The 21,910-nt window shown below is 45.8% G+C and overlaps 1 protein-coding gene across 1 annotated transcript in view; it reads left to right on the top strand.

Moving 5' to 3' along the window:
* Positions 1 to 21,910, top strand: part of LOC147117669 (protein Jumonji-like) — a 434,885-nt gene that overhangs the window by 162,910 nt on the left and 250,065 nt on the right.

The following is a 21,910-nucleotide window of genomic DNA, read 5'->3' as shown; positions in this document are numbered from 1 at the left end:
CTATCTTTAAGGATTGATATGTACATATAGTACAAAAACAAGTCTTCAATGTTGTATAGACCACATCTTTGCCGATCACTTGACGGGAGGAATCTAGTTTAAATATGTATAATAAAAGTAAAATGTTAGCAGTGCTGTTCTGAGCTAGGGCAGATGATTTAGACTACTTTAGGGCAGAGCACAAGCATCTTCACATTGTGAAGTATCATAGAACTAAAGAAGTTTAGAGCACAGAGGAGGCCATTTGGCCCGTTGTGTCTGTGTCAACTCTTTGCCAGAGCAATCAAAATTAATCTTTCCCTGTATTCCTGTAACTATTGATCCAATTTTCCCTTTAAAAATTTTTTTTTTTTTTAAATGCAATAGTTGCTGCATCAACTGTGCAAAGCATTCCAAGCTCCAACAACCTTCTGCATAAAGTAATTTCTCCCAATACCTCTCCTCCTCCTGTGACCATTTTAAATTGGTGGTCCCTCGTCACGGATTCTCCAACCAGAAGAAATAGTCTTTTCCTGTTCACTATATCAAAACCTTTCATATTTTTAAAAACCTCTATTAAATCTCCTTTTTAGCCTTCTCTGCTCCAGTGGAAATAGCCCCAGTATTTCCAGTCTCTCCTCATAACTATAGTTTCCCACCCCTGATATCATCCTGGTGAATCTACGCTGTATACTCTTATCACAGATTTAGGTCTGCCCATTATAACCTTTTCCTGTCATACAAAACAACTCGGACCTCTTATGGGGAGCGGTTGGGGCCACTGAACCAAGAAGGAATCTACAGCAGATAAATTTATTACTACTTTATTCTTGTAATCTATGCCACTATTTATAAAATTTAAAATGCTGTTGGCCTATTTTATGGCTTTTATCTACCTGTATTCTTGCTTTCAGGGAATGATGCCGTTTAAGTTCCATAATCTTTCCGTTCAGTATATACTCCCAGTCCTTGATTTTTTCTCCCAAAATATATTATTTTCATTTGTCCACATTAAATTGCATCTGCCGCCTGTCTGTCCATTGCGCTAACCTGTCTGTCTTGCTGAAGTCTTTTGCAGCCCTTCTCCCCATTTGCCATATCCCCTACTTTTGCGGCATAGGCAAATTTTGAGATTCTGTGCCTAAGTTCAAATCTATATATACCAAGAACAAATATGGACTCGGCTCTGACCTTGAGGTATACCACTTCCAACTCTAGTCCAATCTGAGCAATACCTATTTACCCAGACTCTTTGTTTCCTGTCCGTCAACCAACTTTCTATCCATGCTGCTACATTTCCTCTTGTACCATTGATTTTTTTCAATAATCGTCTTGTGAAGCACTTATTCAATGCCTTCCCAAAATCCACAAGCACTTGATCGAATGCATTCCCTGTATTAGATCAATTACTTCTTCAAAAATCAAATCAACTTTTATTGTCATTGTTAGTGCACAAGTGCAGTACAACGAAATGTAGGCTTGCGGCTCCCGAGAGTGTACATTTAGATTAAGACATTTAAACATTCAACATACATTTGGCTTGTAATACATTAACATAAACATAACCATAATAAAGTGCATTGGCAGATGTGCAGGCTTTAGAGTTTATTTGTGGAGTTCAGTAGGATGACGGCCCTGGGAAAGAAGCTGTTCCTAAATCTGGTCGTACGGGTGCGAATGCATCTGTAGCGTCTCCCAGATGGCAGGAGGGCGAACAGGCTGGGGTGGGTAGGGTCTTTGATGATGGACCGTGACCTCCGTAAACAGCGTTTCTGGTATATGTGCTCTATGGTCGGTAGCCGGGTGCCGGTAATGCATTGGGCAGTTTTGACTACCCGCTGCAGGGCTTTCTGGTCATAGTAGCTACAGCTGCCATACCATACTGTGATGCAGTGCGTCAGGATGCTCTCTATTGTGCAGCGGTAAAAGTTAGAGAGGATCAGGGGTGACAGGTTACATCTCTTCAGCCTCCTTAGGAAATCTAGGCGCTGCTGGGCCTTCTTCACCAGAGAGGAGGTATTGAGGGACCAGGAGAGGTCTTCTGTGATGTGGACTCCGAGGAACTTAAAGCTGTCCACCCTTTCCACCACAGCCCCATTGATGTGGATGGGGGTGTGACTTCCGCCTTTGGACTTCCTGAAGTCCACAATGATTTCTTTGGTTTTCTTGATGTTAAGGGCCAGGTTGTTATCGGCGCACCACTTCGAGATGCTGGACCTCCTCCCTGTAGGCTGACTCATCGTTGTTGGTGATCTGGCCTACTACCGTGGTATCATCCGCAAACTTGATGATGGTGTTGGAACCATGAACAGCCACACAGTCGTGGGTGAAGAGGGAGTAGAGGAGGGGGCTCAGCACACATTCTTGTGGGGCCCCCGTGTTCAGGGTCAGGTTTGACAGACTGGGGTCTGTTTGTTAGGAAGTCCAGGGTCCAGTTGCAGAGGGAAGTGTTCAGGCCAAGAGTTTGGAGTTTGGTGGCCAGCTTGTTGGGGACGATAGTGTTGAATGCTGAGCTGTAGTCTATGAACAGCATTCTGATGTAGGTCTCCTTACCATCTAAGTGATTCCGTGCCGAGTGTCGAGCAGTTGTGATTGCATCCTCCGTTGATCTGTTTGCACGATAGGCAAACTGGTGTTGGTCAAGAGAGGCGGGAACACTGGCTTTGATGTTCTTAAATTTGTCACATGTGACTTGCCTTTAATAAATCCATGGTGGCTACCCTTGATTAACCCATGCATTTCTAAATGTTCACTCATTTTATCTCGGATTATGTATTATGAGCTTGCCCACACTGAAGTTAGACTAATTAGTCTGTAGGTAGTTGCTTATCCTTGTCTTCCCTTAAGCAATGGTGTTACTCTCCAGCCCCCTAGCATGACTTGCATATTTTGAAGATTGAAAAATTGTGGCGAGAGCCTCTGCTATCTCTGACTTCTTTCAACAGGCTAGGGTACAATGCCATCAGGGCTGGTGACTTGACCATCCTGAGTTCTGCTTTAAAAAAAAAAAAAAAAAAAAAAAATTAAAGCCTAATCCTTTTCTCCAGCTACCTCCTAACAATTGTTCCATGTCCTCATTTAGTACATCTACATTCTACACTAACACCATCATTTGTAAAAACTAGTTTAAATATTTTTTAATGCCACCTTCGTCCTCCACAATTAGACTCCCTCTTTCACTCCTGAGCAGTCCTACCCTCTCTTTAACTATTCTTTTACTGTCCTATCTAACACACTTCCTCTGACCTAATATGAGCAGCACCACGAGAGACCTACAAATACATTTTTTACATGCTCTGTATATGTATGATGAAAAAGCTTTCACAAGGCTCTTCCCCGTACAAGTCCTTGCTGAACATGAGTATGGATTTGAGAGTTGGATGTGGAGGTTGAGGTGCCCAATTTGCATCACTCATTATTGTCATGTCACATTGCTGTAAAATCGGGATCACTGCGAACTGGGCACACAAATCTCCATACCTGCTTCTCCGATCAATGCTCTGTAAAGAAGGTGCCATACCGGGAGAGCGAGCCTCTAAAGTGCGACATCCCAAATATCTCACTTTGTTACAGATACAAAACAACTTTTCTATAAGAGAATGAAAGATATTTTTATCCTGTGTTCTTCCCACTTGGAGCCTGGAATTTGCAAACAACTTACTGACCCCTAATTTACCTCGGGAACTTACAAACAGCTAGATTACTTAGCCATGATCTTAAAGGGAAAGGCCAGATTAGCAACATCAAAACCATGCACCAGATCCCAAATGACATCTGAGCAATGCCATGTGAGATCTGCTAATAAGAGCCCAATAAGATAAGAATTCTATATTAGACACAAATTGCATTTGCAACTTAATTTTAAAAAAACTTGCACAGTTGTGACTGCATAGCTGGTGTCAGGTGCTATGAAGCAAATATTTGGCATCAGGAATTGGCATGTGCATTGGTGACCAAAGAGGAATGTAACTTGCTTGGACACTTTGGCACTGGCAGATTATAAATTTGTCAGAAACTGCAACCTTAAAAGAGCTGTGTTATCAGTTCTAAGTAAAGCTCTGCGTTATAGACTCCAAAGTAGAAATTTAGAGAGGATGGAATCTTTCATTTAGAAATCTGCCTAGTTGTGAGAGTTGAAGTGGTTTGTTGTCCTGAATTGTGAGGTTGATACTTTGTAAAATAGGTGTATGCCCGGGTATTGTTACAAGCACACAAAAATAAATTAATCAAATGACCCCTTCACTGAGTGGCATTCAGATGCATTGCCTGTAATGGCACAAATCTATACAATTGACATGTGCATTACAGAGAAAGAAAATAGCATTTGCAAGATGACTCTTCCATTTCTTAAATCTTTAAACATTACAGTTACCTGCCTGTACAAAAGGATACTTCAGTTGTTTTGGTGTGGTACCACATTTAAACTAAGAGACTTGGTGGGACATAACATGCCTGTGACACAGGACACTTTTAAGCTGGGGTCAAGAGGCACACCTCTCAAATGGAGACCTGCGAGCATAACTGTCTGCTATTTAGCTTTTTCCCTGTAGCTGCTCTGAATCACGTTCTATTACAAGCTGGTGGCCCGCGATTGATGGCTTCGCATGGTTAAGTATAAGTGGATGGCTGCTTGCGAGACCTATGAAAATCTTTGAGGTTATGGAGATCCCCTGCTTTATAATGTGCGTGCAGTCGATGGCGGGAAGTACCACACACCAAAGTGCCATTGAGAGTCTCGTGTTTTGTGGTCATATCTACTCCACGTATATATGGAATTTGCATTGGGACCTATGCAGTATCCTCTTCATTTACATTAATAATTTGGTATAAGTAACTCAGTATCAAAATTTGCAGATGATACCAAACTGGGTAGGAGGGGGGTAAAGCTAACTGAAGAAGAATGCAGCATAATACAAGAAGACATTAGAAAACTTGCAGACTGGGCAGTTAAGTGGCAAATGAACTTTAACAGAGATAAATGTGAGGTGATGCACTGTGGTAGGATAAACAAATACCACTTGCACCTTAAGCTAAGAAACTGAATGGGGTAGAAGAGCAAAGGGATCTAGGGATCCAGGTGAACAAATCATTAAAAGCAGCATCACAGGTCAGTAAAGCATTTAAGAATGCTAACAAAGCACTGGGATTTATTTCTAGGGTATAGAATTCAAAAGTAGTGAAGTGATGTTAAACTTTTATAGGACTCTGGCCAGGCTACACTTAAGAGTATTGTGCACAGTTCTGGTCTCCATATTATAAAAAGGACATAGAAGCACTAGAGAGAGTGCAAAAAAGATTTACAAGGATGGTATCAGAACTGAGAGATTATGGCCATCAGGAAAGATTGAACAGTTTGGGGCTTTTTTCTTTAGAAAAGAGAAGACGAGTACATGAGAGAAAAGGGAATAGAAAGGTATGCTGAAAGGCTGAGATGAGGTAGATGGAATGGGAGGTGACTCCTGTGGAATATAAAGACCAGCACAGACTAGTTGGACCAAATGGTTGTTTCTGTGCTGTATATTCTATATGTAATTCTATGTATGCTACCTAAGTAAAATTTAAAGCTTGGTCTTCGAATATTCCCTTGCGTTTGGAGCTTGCTTTTCGCTCCAGGTACAGTACTTTCTAACTTAAGTGCAAACATAATGGGCCAGAAATTAGGATCGGGGGCTTGCCGCGCGTGCAAGCCCCCGATCTGCACTCTCCCTGCGCGCTGACATCTGAAGCCCGGGCCTGCTTGCATTTCCTGTCACTGGCCCGGTTCAGATGTCTGCGCGATGTGCTTACCTGATCCAGCGGCGTAGTTAGTGCGATGTGCCGGCTGGGATCAGATGAGCACTCTGCAGCCAATCAGGGGAGGGGAAACTCATTCATGAGTTTGATAGTAAAGACTGTCAAACTTATGAAAAGTACGGGCGCCCAAAAGACTAGTTTAACTTTAATTAAAATTTAAAAAAAATCCCAATAATTAAATAAACTATAAATAACTTTAAAAAAACTATTTAAAACAATTAATAAAATTTTTGATTTTTTTTTTTTTTTTTACGAATTCAGGTCTAAAAATAAACTTACCTTACTGTAAAGTCCTTAAAAACAATGAAGCTGTGGAAAAAATGTAATAATTTTAAATAATAGACCATTTACCTTCAAGAATCCACTGCTTACGCCTCCTTTTTTCATTTCCAAAAAGTTCAGGCCCTTGCACACGCGCAAACCTGTCTAAACGAAGGAAGTTCAACGCGTGCGCGCAGAGACGCGTTGGACCTCTTAACCCCTTAGTTCGATGGAGAGGAAATGCCGGTTTCCCGCGCATGCGCTGTGCATGCTGGAATCCGGCACTTCCAACGGGCCCACGCGTGAGTACATCGTCCGTACTCACGCGTTGGGACCGGAATTACTGGCCCAATGGAATTGTGTGAATTTGTTGCCACAATCCATGCGTTGACTAGTATTTTACAATTTCCAAAGCCTCAGTCCATATGGAAGTAATTGTAATTTTGTAGGACCTGTGAGCTACCCGACTTGAATTTAAAAAGTAAACTGGAAATAGGTAGGAGCAACTCCCGTTCTCCATAAGCAGTCGCTGAATCCGGACAATCTGCAATCTAGCACTTCCCTCATTCCTTGTACTCTGCAAGAGGTGTCTTTGCAAAATGTGGATTGCATTCAATGTGATGTGAGGAAATACAGTTTTGTTATGTAACTAAAAGGAATTTAAGGTTTTCAGCGAGATTTTAGTGAAGCATAAAGGTGGGCCATAGAGTCATAACGGCACAGAAGGAGGCTATTCGGCCCATCGAGTCTGTGCCGGCTCTCTGTAGAGCAATCCAGTCAGTCCCATTCCCCCGCTCTATCCTTGTAGCCCTGGAAGTTTATTTCCCTCAAGTGCCTATCCAGTCTCCCCTTAAAAACATTGAGTGTCTCCGCTTCCACCACTTCCGTCAGCAGCGAATTCCAGGTCATCACCACTCACTGCGTAACAAAGTTTTTCCTCACAACCCCCCTGTATCTCTTGCCCAAAACCTTAAATCTGTGTCCCCTAGTCCTTGTACAGGAAACTTTGTTATATCTGGCACCGACGGGACCAAGCTGTTGCCGATCTATCAAAACTGCCGGACATACAAAGTTAATGTTGAAGCAGTATCTGACAACAAACACTGTTGTTTAGCAACAGCTTCAAACAGTCGGCCCGTACCTTGGAAGCATCTCTGTAGCTTAGCAACAGCTTCAGAGAGACTTTCCAAAGCCTGACTGTTGGGGGGAAAAAAAAGCCATGAAAAGAAAAACAACCTAATAGAACGGCTCCCGATTTCTGCCGGTAGATCGAGGTTTCCGGACATACAACCTCCGGATAAACCAAAGTCTCCTGTACCATCAACTAGTGGGAACAGCCTTTCCCCGTCTAGCCTATCCAAACCCGTCATAATCTTGTACACCTCTATCAAATCACCCCTCAACCTCCTTTGCTCTAATTAAAACAAATCCAGCTTCTCCAACCTGTCCTTGTAGCTAAGATCCCCCATCCCCGGAACCATTCTGGTAAATCTCCTCTGCACCCTCTCAAGGGCCTTTTACATCCTTCCCAAAGTGTGGTGACCAGAACTGGATGCAATACTCCAGTTGTGGCCTAACCAGTGCTTTATAAAGGTTCAGCATAACTTCTCTAGCTTTGTACTCAATACCTCCTGTTTTGAAGCCCAAGATCCCATCTGCTTTGCTAACCACTCTCTCAATATGTCCTGCCACATTCAGGGACCTATGCACATTAACTCCCAGGTCCCTCTGTCCCTGCACACTCTTTAAAACTGTGCCCGTAAGTGTATATTGGGGGAAAAATTCAGTTGTTTGCACCTCCGATTCGCGCCTTAAGAGGGCGCCAATTGGGGTGCAAAGCAACTAGAGGCTGGGTGCGGCGATGTTTCTGCCGCTCGTGAAATTAACTAGACATTTTGTGGCGGCGCTAAACACTACCGCCATGATCTCCTGTGCCGGCAGATTGTGACGTCAGTCGAGTGCGCAACACCTTGTTAGCGCCCCAGGCCGGATATTGAGTGGCGCCCCCTGCCTTACCACCTGCTGCTAGCAACGACAGGTTGAGGGGAGCGTTATGCTGTCAGAAAGGGACTAGGGGAGCGCTATTTAAAGGCGACCGCTTCCTGAATAACAACAGAAAATGCTGGAAAAACTCAGCAAGTCAGGCAACATCCGTGGAGAGAAATTTGAGTTGACGTTTCGGGTTTGACCCTTCTTCAAAACTGGAGAGAAAAGGGACTAGATCGAAGGCAGGGCTGCGATCGGACAAAAGAATAAAAGAACCAAAAGAAGTGAAAGAGATTAGAAGCTAGACGAGATGGTAATAGGCTGTGATTAGGTGTAAAGTGTACTGGCAGGGCAAAAGATAGCTGCCATGTGTGAGAGAGAAACAAAAGGAAAGGGGGGGGGGAAAGGAAAGGAGTGGAAAAATATAAGTGAAAATGAAATAGGGGCCGAGGTTATGATCTGAAATTGTTGAACTCGATATTGAGACCGGAAGGCTGCAGAGTGCCTAATCGGAAGATGAGGTGCTGTTCCTCGAGTTTACGTTGAGCTTCCGTGGAACAGTACAAGAGGCCAAGGACGGTGAGGTCCGAGTGGGAATGGAGCGGTGAATTGAAATGACAGGCGACCAGAAGCTCGGGGTCACCCTTACGGACTGAACGGAGGTGTTCCGCAAAGCGGTCACCCAATCTGCGTTTGGTCTCCCCAATGTAGAGGAGACCGCATCGTGAGACCGCTTCCTGCCTTATTTTGTCGGTGACATTTTTGCACCACGCAGTCCGAGAGAGAGAGACTTCTGGAGAGATTCAACACTGTGTGAAGGAGTTTTGAGTACTGAGCAGCACTTTGCAGGTTTATTTTGATTTGCCCTTCCTTGCTTCGCCAGCACTCTGAGGTAGCGCCTCACTCCTCGGCATTTGTGCCTTAAGACAGGTGTGAAGCGCCTGATTTAGCGCTCCCATCACCTCCAGGGGCGATAAGTCAAGTTTGCTGTCGGAGGCGATAATTAGCGCCGGGCGCTAAACTTTATGCACGGCCGATAACGGCGCCCCAAATGGGGCGATACTGAATTTTTCCCCCATTGCCTCTCCCTGTTCCTTCTGCCAAAATGCATCACCTTACACTTCTCTGTATTAAATTTCATCTGCCCATTCTGCTAGCCTTTCTATGTCCTGTTGCAGTTGATTGGTATCATTATCACTGTTTGCCACACCCCCAAGTTTGGTGTCATCAGCAAATTTAGAAATTCTACTGTATTTCAATATCCAGGTCATTTTATATATATCAAAAAAAGCAGCGGCCATAGCACTGACCCTTGGGGACCACCACTGTCTACTATCCTCCAGCCTGAAAAACAGCCATTTACCACAACTCGCTGTTTTCTATCCTTAAGCCAATTCCTTATCCAAGCTGCCACTCACCCACCTATTCCATGAGCCTCAATTTTGTTAACCAGCCTTCTATGTGGTACATTGTCAAACGCCTTCTGAAAATCCATGTAGACAACATCCATAGCATTCCCTTCATCTATCCTCTGTTACTATATCAAAAAAATTCAATTAGATTAGCCTTTTACAAATCCGTGTTGGCTCTCCTTAATTAGTTTAAACATCTCCAAGTGCCCATTAATTTTTTTCTTGATTATTGTTTCTAAAACTTTACCCACCATTGATGTTAAACTGGAAATACTCAGCAGGCTAGGCAGCATCCGTGGAGAGAAACAGAGTTAACGTTTGAGGTCTGGGACCCTTCACCAGTTCTGATGAAGGGTCCCAGACCTGAAACGTTAACTCTGTTTCTCTCTCCACAGATGCTGCCTGGCCTGCTGAGTATTTCCAGCATTTTCTGTTTCAGATTTCCAGCATCCGCAGTATTTTGCTATTATACTGATGTTAAACTGACCGGCCTGTAGTTACTGGGATTGTCCTTGCACCCTTTCTTGACCAATGGTGTCACATTTGCCACTTTTCAATCCTCAGGCACCTCCCCCGCATTTAGGGAAGATTGGAAAATTATGGCAAGCCCTTCCTCTATCTCCTCCCCCAATTCCCTTAGCAACCTGGGATGCAAGCCATCTGGACCAGCTGACTTATTCACTCTTAAGCATACCCAGCCTTTCTAGTACACCCTGTCTATCAATTTTCACCGCTTCCGTTGCTACCTTTTCCACTTCTTCTGATATATTTTGTCAGCATCCACCTCCTTGGTAAACACCAATACAAAGTACTCATTGAGCATTCTAGCCTTACCCTACGCCTCTATAAGAACATAAGAAATAGGAGCAGGAGTAGGCCATTCGGCCCTTCGAGCCTGCTCCGCCATGCAATGAGATCATGGCTGATCTTCTGCCTCAACTCCATTCACCGGCCCTATCGCCATATCCCTTGATGCCCTTACTAGTCAGAAATCTATCGACTTCTGTTTTGAATATACCCAATGACTGAGCCTCCACAGCCCTCGGGGGTAGAGAATTCCAAAGATTCACCACCCTCTGTGTGAAGAAATTTCTTCTCATCTCAGTCCTGAATGGCCTACCCTTTATCCTGAGGCTGTGGCCCCTGGTTCTAGACTCCCCAGCCAATGGAAACATTCTCCCAGTATCCACTCTATCAAGCCCTGTAATCATTTTGTATGCTTCAATGAGATCCCCTTTCATTCTTCTGAATTCAAGAGAATACAGGCCTAGTTTACCCAATCTCCTCTCATACGACAGTCCGACCATCCCAGGAATCAATCTCGTGAACCTTTGTTGCACCCTCTATGGCAAGTATATCCTTACTTAGGTAAGGAGACCAAAATTGTACACAGTACTCCAGGTGTGGTCTCACCAAGGCCCTATATAATTGGAGTAAGACTTCTTTACTCCTGTACTCAAATCCTCTTGTAATGAAGGCCAGCATACTATTTGCCTTCCTAATGGTTTGCTGCACCTGCACATTCACTTTCAGTGACTCATGTACAAGGACACCCAGGTCCCTTTGAGCATCTGCATTCCCCAATCTTTCACCATTTGGGAAATACTCTGCCTTTCTGTTTTTTCTACCAAAGTGGATAACTTCACATTTATCCACATTATATTCCATCTGCCATGTTCTCGCCCACTCACTGAGCCTGTCGAGCTCCCCTTGAAGCCTCTTCACATCCTAAGCATACATCACCTTATTTCTCTCTAATAGGCCCCATCCCACCTCTTACTACCCGCTTGCTGTTTACATGCCTGTAGAAGATTTTCGGGTTCCCTTTTATGTTAATCGCCATTCTATTCTCATATTCTCTCTTTGCCAATCCTATTTTCATCTTCACATCCCCTCTCAACTTATTGTATTTGGTCTGGTTCTCCCTTGAAGAATTTACCTGACATGTATCATACACCCCCTTTTGTTTCATCATCTTCTCTCTCCCTCGTCATCCAAGGAGCTCTTGCTTTGGTTCCCTTACCCTTCCCTCTTGTTGGAATGTACAATACAATACAATACAAATCGCTTTATTGGCATGATAAGGTACATCTTATGTTGCCAAAGCATCAAAATACATTTATGGTTGAACACATAAACGCGGTTCCATTCATACAGTGTATAAACAGGTATATCCCTGAGTTTATAAATATACATTCGCCTTGTTTATATATACTCTTGTCTTAGTTTACTGGTTGTCCCTCTGTTCATGGCAAGCTGTAACATAGTGTGCCGCCAGTGTTACACAGCTTCTCTCCTCCCCCAGTAGGAATGGGAGTTTTTGGTTGTCAGTCAGATTTCTGAATTCAGGGCATATTTGTGAGAATTTTTGGTAGAAATTCTCTCTGATGCCCTGATATTTTCCACAGGCTGTGAGGAAGTGCATCTCTGTCTCAATTACTCCCTGACTGCAGTGAGAGCATATCCTGTCTTCTCTTGGCAGCCTGGTCTGCCTGTGTCTGCCTTTTTCGATCGCTAGGCTATGTTCGCTAAGTCTGTACCTTGTCAAGGTTCTTCTCAGTTTGTTATCCTTTACCATGGTCCTCGCCTGTACTTGGAACATCTCCTCCTTAAAGATCACCCATTGTTCCTTTACAGTTTGTGAAGGTTGTGTTCTCCACCGGACATGAATCCTTGGTGTCTATTTGGGCACAATAGGGTTGTATAGATTATAAACAACCAACAGAATTGAAAAACATTTGCTTGTTTCAGGACTTTAGAGTTGGGGCAGGGGACGCTTTGGGAACAATTCCAGGATTTGGAATGGAACAAGACGTGGGGGGGGGGGCATACCAATAAGCCAAAAAATTAAAGGGAGGGAACGCACATCTCCATCTTTCCATTTTCTTTCTCTTTCCCCCAACCCTCTCCCCCGCCCCCCTGCCCAAACCTCCCCAATCCCAAGGTGGGTTGTGCTCATTAACCTGGGAGAGTGACCCTGCTGATCTAATGGGAGGGGAGAAGAGTTGGTGCTTCTGCTGTCCTTGGGTGGGAGAAGGTTAATCTCTGCTTAAAAGGTCACTTTGTTAAATTATGTCTGTCCAGTGATAGTTAGGTAATACGGTCTCTGGTCAGGCGTGTGGTTGGGTTTTTGGAGGTCTGAAGTGGGAGTGTGGCTGCATTACCCCTCTCAGCAGGTTATTTGCTGCCTTATGGAGTATGAAGTTGCTGCTAAGTCATTAAAGGATACAGCCACCTTGATGGTAGATTGGGAGACTACACTAATAGGTATGAAGGTGGACGTACAATGGCTAACATTCAAGGAAATAATGCATAATTTGCAACAAACATAATTTCCTCTAGGGCATAAAAACCCAAAAGGAAAAGTGATCCAACCATGGCTAACAAAAGAAATTAAAGCTAGTATTAAGTCAAAGGAGGAAGCTTATAAAGTTGCCAGAAAAAGCAGTCAGCCTGAGGATTGGGATCTTTTTAGAAATCAGCAAAGGGGGACCAAGAAATTGATAAAGAAAGGGAAAATGGAATATGAGCACAAACTAGCAAAAAATATAAAAACGGATTGTAAATATGTGAAAAGGAAAAGATTGGCGAAGGTAAATGTAGGTCCTTTACAGTCCAGGACGAGTAGAATTTATAATGGGGAATGAGGAAATGGCAGAGAAATTAAATAAATACTTTGTTTTTGTCTTCACGGGGGAAGACATAAAAAACCTCCCAGAAATACGAGAAAACCAAGGGTATGGCAAGAATGAGGAACTTAAAGAAATTATTATTTGTAAAAAAACAGTACTAGCAAAATTAATGGGACTAAAAGTCGATAAATCCCAAGGACTGGATGACCTACATCCTAGGGTTTTGAAAGAGGTGGCCATTGGGATTGTCATCTTCCAAAATTCTATAGATTCTGGAATGGTTCCTGCAGATTGAAGGATAGCAAATGTAACCCCGCTATTTAAGAAAGGAGGGAGAGAGAAAACGGGGAACTACAGACCTGTTAGCCTCACATCAGTAGTTGGGAAAATGCTGGAATCTATTATAAAGGATGCAATAACTGGGCACTTATAAACTAATAAGATTGGGCAGAGTCAACATGGATTTATGAAAGGGAAATCCTGTTGAACAAACCTATTGGAGTTCTTTGAGGATGTAACTAGTGGAGTAGACAAAAGGGAACCGGTAGATGTAGTGTATTTGGATTTTCAGAAGGCCTTCGATAAGGTCCCACACAAGAGGTTGGTAAACAAAATTAGGGCACATGGAATTGGGGGTAATATACTAGCATGGATTGAGAATTGGTTAACAGACAGAAAACAAAGAGTAGGGATAAATGAGTCTTTTTCAGGATGGCAGGTTTTGACTAGTGGGGTACCGCAAGGATCGGTGCTTGGGCCCCAGCTATTCACAATCTATATCAATGATTTGGATGAGGGGACTAAATGTAACATTTCCAAAATTGCTGATGACACAAAGCTAGGTGGCAGTGTCAGTTGCGAAGAGGATGTGAAGAGGCTTCAAGGGGAGCTTGACCGGCTCAGTGAGTGGGCGAGAACATGGCAGATGGAATATAATGTGGATAAAAGTGAAGTTATCCACTTTGGTAGAAAAAACAGAAAGGCAGAGTATTTCCTAAATGGTGAAAGATTGGGGAATGCAGATGCTCAAAGGGTGTCCTTGTACATGAGTCACTGAAAGTGAATGTGCAGGTGCAGCAAGCCATTAGGAAGGCAAATGGTATGCTGGCCTTCATTACAAGAGGATTTGAGTACAGGAGTAAAGAAGTCTTACTCCAATTATATCGAGTCTTGTTGAGACCACACCTGGAGTACTGTGTACAATTTTGGTCTCCTTAGCTAAGGAAGGATATACTTGCCATAGAGGAAGCGCAACAAAAGTTCACGAGATTGATTCCTGGGATGGCGGGACTGTCGTATAAGAAGAGATTGAGTAAACTAGGTTTGTATTCTCCTGAATTCAGAAGAATGAGAGGGGATCTCATTGAAGCATACAACATTATTACAGGGCTTGATGGGGTGGATGCTGGGAGACTGTTTCCATTGGCTGGGGAGTCTAGAACCAGGGGCCACAGCCTCCGGATAAAGGGTAGGCCATTCAGGACTGAGATGAGAAGAAAATTCTTCATACAGAGGGTGGTGAATCTTTGGAATTCTCTACCCCCGAGGGCTGTGGAGGCTCAGTCATTGGGTATATTCAAAACAAAAATCGATACATTTCTGATTAGTAAGGGTGTCAAGGGATATGGCGATAGGGCCGGTGAATGGAGTTGAGACAGAAGATCAGCCATGATCTCATTGAATGGCAGCGCAGGCTCAAATGGCTGACTCCTCTTATGTTCTTATCCATCTTACTGCTGCATTTGAAAGGTTCTGGGGGAAGGGGTTGAATCCTACATTCCTTGTTATTAAAAAAAAATCTTTTTCTGAAAGTAATTCAGCATATTATAATGCAAGTACCAACTTGTGCTTAATAAAGCAGTGAGGTTTTTTGCATGCACCAAAGTTTTAATTTCAAGCTGATTGGAATGTTAATACAGTACCTTTTGAGCTAAGCACTTCCTCTCTGCATGATCTGTCGATTGTATTACATGCACAGTAGGCCGTTCTTCGTTCCAGCTATAAGAAGACATCAGAGTGCCACTCGCACTACCATAATTACCCTACCTCAACTACTGTTACCATTGAACATCAACTAACTTGTTGGGGAAAGATAGGGAAATGAGAGTGACAGATGTTTGAAAGCGAGGGAAAAAAATGGACAACAGTGACCTCCACACGACAGAACACAAAACACTTGCTTCCTTGCCAATTACCTCCATGCCCCATCGCTGCCAAAAGTGTTGTCTACTTACTGGGTGCAATTCCACAGCGACCCAAATTACTGTTCTTGTCACACAAGCCTTGACAGCAGATGTTGGCAGGCTCTTCCACTGTGGGACATTGCAGCTGAGCCCAGTACTCCTGACATCCACACACATCCTCACTCGCTCTCTCGCTCACACACACACACACACACACACACACACACACACACACTCTCTCTCTTCTAACAGGGGTTGTTGAATTGCGGACCTGAGAGGAAACCCACTGACTGATCGCTCCATCTCCCCAACCTGGGAGTGCTGAGGCCCAATTGTGATAGTCCAACTGGCAACCTGGATGAAATTTGATAAATTAGTACAGAGTGAGAAACCTGGTATTCTGTGTCAATCAGTATGCTGCAGATAAATTTAGTGAATTATTGAGGGCGCCTAAACAAGCCTTTAATCTCAGCCGTCTTCAATCCACAGTTTTAAAAGTCTCATTACATTATTAAGCTGGACTGCAATCCTAATCATTTCAGACTAGGTGTGTGGTGGGAGGGTCGCTATTTTTCTTGTTTTTACTCTGAAATCCAATGTGTGGAGCAAGAGTATTGAGGCCAGTTGGTAGAAATGCTTAAAATATGCCATTGATAAAAATTTGTCTCCCAGCCCTCCGATAACTTGAATTGCAAACTGATTTGGGTATCCCTTGTTGCAAACCCTGGAGATCACATTCTGCTTGGGTCAATAACTACCCTTGGAGTTGGAAGTATAAATTAGGTAAAAGTGCCCTCGATTTATCCTTCAGGCACTGCATATTTCTTCTGTACATTGTGTAAATTCAGCTGTTATATTGCTGTGTTGGGAAAGTCACCAAACAAAGCATGGGTCAAATTCAGTTGATTAATGGGATATAATCTCGGGCTCTGCCGTAAAACTGAGGTGCAGTTGTGTATTTTTATCATAGAAACTTTTCATCAGCAATCCTGCATGCTGATCTCCTGATATTCAGCATTAACGGGGAGCCATTCTGGGAAGAGGGCAGGCAAACTCACATTGCAACTAAAATCAGATGGAGAGTTGCTTAGGCTGTGATTGTGTCATTGGTAAAGTCCTGGGAACAGCTTGACTACCTGCACACTCTGACATGGATGGCGTACAACACGAGAGAGGGAAACAAGGGATGAGGGAGGAATTGGAAGTATCAGAAAGGGAGTATTGATTCTTAAAAAGAAACTAAAAAGCTTTCTTCCTTACTTTCCTCAATTGTCATCATACTGTTTGCAACTAAGGAGGCTGTTTTCAGCTTTCTTAACACACTTTTTTTCTATACCTAACCAGCTGATATGAAGTGAGGGCAAGTGGCTTGGGAACTTGGCTGTAATCAACAACACTGTCTTTGGAGCATTATTAAGTATTAATGGGTATCCAATCACACGCCAGATCCACTGGTACACTAATGTGCTACGACACCAGATGACAGATTTTTACATAATTAAATATTTGGATACAGTGAAGTGTATACGGTCTTGTGTCTTTTGTCATTGGCGTGAGAGATTATTCAGTGGATTGTTTTAATACTGTTCTGTAATTGCTCGTGCATCATTCAGTGGGTAACATGCACATTTTGCTATTCTTTGTCCGTGTAAAAATTTTATTAAATTAGGTTTTTTTCAATGTTCTGTAACAAACATTTTCACGAGCGGAAAAATCTTAGTTACTAAAATAGTTTATGTTCGCAAATTGTTACCAACAATAACTATTGTGAATACCATTACCTATTTGCAAAACCAAACTAAAACCCATAAAGGAGGTAAGGGGCAAAGTGGAAATAAATACCCTCTCTCTTCCTTTTTTGAGGGCACTATTACCTTCAGAGTATTTCCACATTCTCCTCATTCCTTGTGCCCTCTAGTGTGTTGTGGTAAACCACTGTTTGTATTCCTGTTTGTCCTGTTTGTATTCCACTGTGTACATGCCTGGACATGCCTCGGCTGACTCCTCCCACAGGTCCTAGTATAAAGGTGACTGCTCCCCAGCCCTTAGTATCATGGACCGGTCGACCACGCGAGGCAGACCTCCATTCTGTTGTTAATAAAAGCCTTTAGTTACTCTTCTAACTCTCAGTCTTTTATGAGTAATTGATAGCGCATCAATTTTATTAACAACATTTTTATAATGGAGAAGATCCTCACACCAGCATGCCTGGACTTAGATCATCGGGAGGCGGACTCATCCACCAAGTTTACTCACTGGCTTAAGTGTTTCGAAAAATTCCTGACCGCCTCCGAAGCAATCAAATCGGACGAGGACAAACTGGATGTCCTGACCTCCAAAGTGAACCACCGAGTGTACTCGGTCATCCAAGACGCGACCTCGTATGCGGACGCTATCGAGCTCCTCAAGGACCAGTACACGCGCCCAGTGAACGAAGTGTACGCCAGGCACCTCCTGGGGAGTCGTAAACAACAACCTGGGGAATCGACCGTGGAATACCTTCAGGCACTGTCTGTGCTTGGCCGGGCCTGTGGTTGTAAGGATGTAAAGGCCGCCGTGTACACAGAGGAACTTATCCGGGACGCTTTTGTAGCGGGCCACAGATCCAATTACACCCGACAGCGACTGTTGGAGCAGAGTAACCTCGACCTCAACAAGGCCTCTGAACTCGCACTATCGTTGGATGCAGCCTACCAGGGCATGGATGCCTACTCCTCTGCACCGTGGACGCCGCGGGGAATGACAGCCTGGGACACGGTAGGACCGCCTCATAGCGCCGTGCCACCCCAGCCACACCCCAACAACGGCCCAACTACCGCAGCAGTGTCCCAAGGCCAGACAGCAGTGCCCCAAGGCCAGAAATGCTACTTCTGTGGCCAGGCAAAACACCCCAGAGCGCGCTGCCCGGCGAAAAACGCGATCTGCTCGGGCTGCGGGAAGAAGGGACACTACGCTAGCGTCTGCAGGGCCAAAGCCACCCCGAACCCCAGCAGCGCCGCGTGTGGGCCATGCGGGCCGCCATCTTGGACCTCCCCGGCCATGTGCGAATCACCGGTACAGCAGCCATTTTGGACGCCTCCAGCCACATGGGGATCATGGACGCCGCCATCTTGGACGACAGCCGGGACGCAGCAGGCCCCCGACACCGCCTCATCTGATACCCGCAGCGACACACCGACCCCTACGCTGGCATCCGTTACACTGGACCAAGCGAGACCGCACCAACTGGCCAGTTCCACAATGGACATTAAGGTAAATGGTCACGATACAATCTGCCTTTTTGACTCTGGGAGCACGGAGAGCTTCATCCACCCCGACACGGTGCGGCGTTGCTCTCTCCCAGTCCTGCCTGCGCAACAGCGGATTTCTATGGCCTCCGAGTCCCAGTCGGCGGACATCGGCGGCTACTGCGTGGTGACACTCGTAGTAGACGGGACCGTGTACGATCATTTTAAACTTCTGGTCCTGCCTGACCTCTGCGCTGCCGTCCTGCTGGGGTTAGATTTTCAGTGCCACCTTAAAAGTGTTACGATGGCGTACGGTGGACCCCTACCCCCACTCACAGTCCGCAGCCAGCAGCTTCAAAACTGCCCGCCGCGCACCAGGTGCAACCTCTCCACACTCAGAGTCACCCCCCAACTGTTTGCTAACCTCACCCCCGACTGTAAGCCCATCGCCACAAAGAGCAGGCGATACAGTGCCGGGGACAGGGTTTTCATTAAAACCGGAGTGGAGCGGCTCCTGAAAGAAGGGATTATTGAGGGCAGCACCAGCCCCTGGCGAGCCCAGGTTGTGGTCGTTAAGACCGGCGAGAAGCAGCGCCTGGTCATCGACTACAGCCAGACAATAAATCGCTACACCCTGCTGGACGCCTACCCACTCCCCCGTATAGCTGATATGGTCAACCAGATCGCGCAGTACCGCGTCTTCTTGACCATTGACCTGAAATCAGCGTACCACCAGCTCCCCATCCGCCCTGAGGACCGCCAGTACACTGCCTTTGAGGCAAACGGCCGCCTCTATCACTTCCTTAGGGTTCCCTTTGGCGTCACCAACGGGGTCTCCGTCTTCCAAAGGGAGATGGACCGGATGGTAGATCAAAATGCGTTGCAGGCCACTTTCCCATATCTGGACAATGTGACCATCTGCGGCCGTGACTTGCAGGACCATGACGCAAACCTCGAAAAATTCCTCCGCACCGCCCAACTCCTAAACCTGACATATAACAAGGAGAAGTGCATATTCCGCACAAACCGCCTCGCCATCCTTGGCTGTGTTGTGGAACACGGAGTCATCGGCCCCGACCCCGACCGGATGCATCCCCTTATGGAACTTCCACTGCCCCACTGCCTCAAGGCCCTGAAGAGGTGCCTAGGGTTTTTCTCCTATTACGCCCAGTGGGTCCCCTACTATGCGGACAAGGCCCGTCCGCTGATCAAGTCCACCTCTTTTCCCTTGACGGCAGAGGCCCGCTTAGCCTTCCACCGTATCAAGGAGGACATTGCCAAAGCCACCATGCACGCAGTGGACGAATCCATCCCCTTCCAGGTGGAAAGCGACGCGTCTGACTTTGCCCTGGCCGCTACCCTCAATCAGGCGGGGAGACCCGTGGCCTTCTTTTCACGAACCCTCCAAGGCCCGGAGACCAGACACTCCGCTGTTGAGAAGGAGGCCCAGGCGATTGTGGAGGCTGTGCGTCATTGGAGGCACTACCTGGCCGGAAAACGATTTACCCTGCTCACTGACCAGCGTTCAGTTGCTTTTATGTTTAACAACAAGCAGAGGGGCAAAATCAAAAATGACAAGATCTTGAGGTGGAGAATCGAACTTTCCACCTACAACTACGAGATCTTGTACCGGCCCGGGAAGCTAAATGAACCCCCGGATGCGCTATCGCGTGGCACCTGCGCCAGCGCGCAGATCGATAGACTGCGGGCCCTCCACAATGACCTCTGCCACCCGGGGGTCACCAGGTTCTTCCACTTCATCAAGGCCCGCAACCTGCCTTACTCTATTGAGGAGGTCAGGACCATGACCAGGAACTGCCAAGTCTGCGCTGAGTGCAAACCGCACTTTTATAGACCAGACAGGGCCCACCTGATAAAAGCCACTCGCCCCTTCGAGCGCCTGAGCGTCGATTTTAAAGGGCCTCTCCCCTCCTCCGACCGCAATGTGTACTTCCTCAATATTATTGATGAGTACTCCCGTTTCCCGTTCGCCTTCCCCTGCCCGGACATGACCAGTGCCACGGTCATTAAATGTCTGAACAACCTCTTCACCCTGTTCGGCTTCCCCAGCTATATCCATAGCGACCGGGGCTCATCGTTTATGAGCGACGAACTCCGTCAGTACCTGCTAACTAGGGGTATTGCCACAAGCAGGACCACCAGTTACAACCCCCGGGGGAACGGACAGGTGGAAAGAGAAAATGCGACAGTTTGGAAGGCCGTCCTGCTAGCCTTAAAGTCTAGGGGCCTTCCAACCTCCCGCTGGCAGGATGTGCTCCCCGATGCGCTCCACTCTATTCGGTCACTGCTCTGCACTGCCACTAACGCCACCCCTCATGAGAAAATGTTTGTCTTCCCAAGGAAGTCCACATCGGGGACATCGCTACCGCCATGGCTGACGTCCCCAGGGCCGGTCCTACTGAGAAGACACGTGAGGACGCATAAAACGGACCCCCTGGTCGAGAGGGTCGACCTCCTCCACGCCAACCCCCAGTATGCTTACATCGCATACACGGACGGGCGGGAGGACACAGTCTCCATAAGAGACCTTGCACCCTCGGGGGCCGCAGTAACCCACTACCCACTACCACCCCCCCCCACGATCCGATATCCAGCCCCAGCAGACGGCAGGCCTGGGCCCCGCGACCCGCTCGACATCTACGAGGACGACACGCCTGTGCCACAGCCTACGCTGGACTCGACGCCGGAAACTTCACTACCCCTGCCGTCGCCACGCAGATCACAGCGGCAGACAAGACCTCCGGAGAGACTCCAATACACTAACTTTTAATACACTTCACCCCGCCGGACTCAATTTTAAACAAGGGGTGAATGTGGTAAACCACTGTTTGTATTCCTGTTTGTCCTGTTTGTATTCCACTGTGTACATGCCTGGACATGCCTCGGCTGACTCCTCCCACAGGTCCTAGTATAAAGGTGACTGCTCCCCAGCCCTTAGTATCATGGACCGGTCGACCACGCGAGGCAGACCTCCATTCTGTTGTTAATAAAAGCCTTTAGTTACTCTTCTAACTCTCAGTCTTTTATGAGTAATTGATAGCGCATCATGTGTTTGGCACCTTTTACTGGTATCTAGCTCCTACCTCCTTTTATATATAAAATAATTTGTACTATAGCCCCTATTGTATTTTGAATCCTTCTGTCAATATTTTAAAGTGAAGGCTTCAGAAGAATGCGCTTTTTAATGAGTCCCTCTAGTTGTGAGGTCCAGTTGTGATTTGCTGCTGCTTGTTTTCCATTGGTATATGGCTTCTCGCCTCCTGTGGTACTGGAGTCTGGGCTCTAGCTTCAGCCATTACGTCGTCCACCAACTTGCAGTATGATGAGCTTTGGCAGCTCTTGGTCAGACAGCCAAGATGGACACTCTGGCCGCGAATTTAATGGAGGAGGCAGGATGGTGACGGGAGAGGTGGTTT

The sequence above is a fragment of the Somniosus microcephalus genome, chromosome 5 (genome assembly GCF_052327205.1).
Source record: "Somniosus microcephalus isolate GS21.2 chromosome 5, FLI_Smic_1.0, whole genome shotgun sequence".
NCBI lineage: Eukaryota > Metazoa > Chordata > Chondrichthyes > Squaliformes > Somniosidae > Somniosus > Somniosus microcephalus.
Note: the sequence above shows the minus strand (reverse complement) of the source record. Positions and strands in the feature narration are given on the sequence as shown.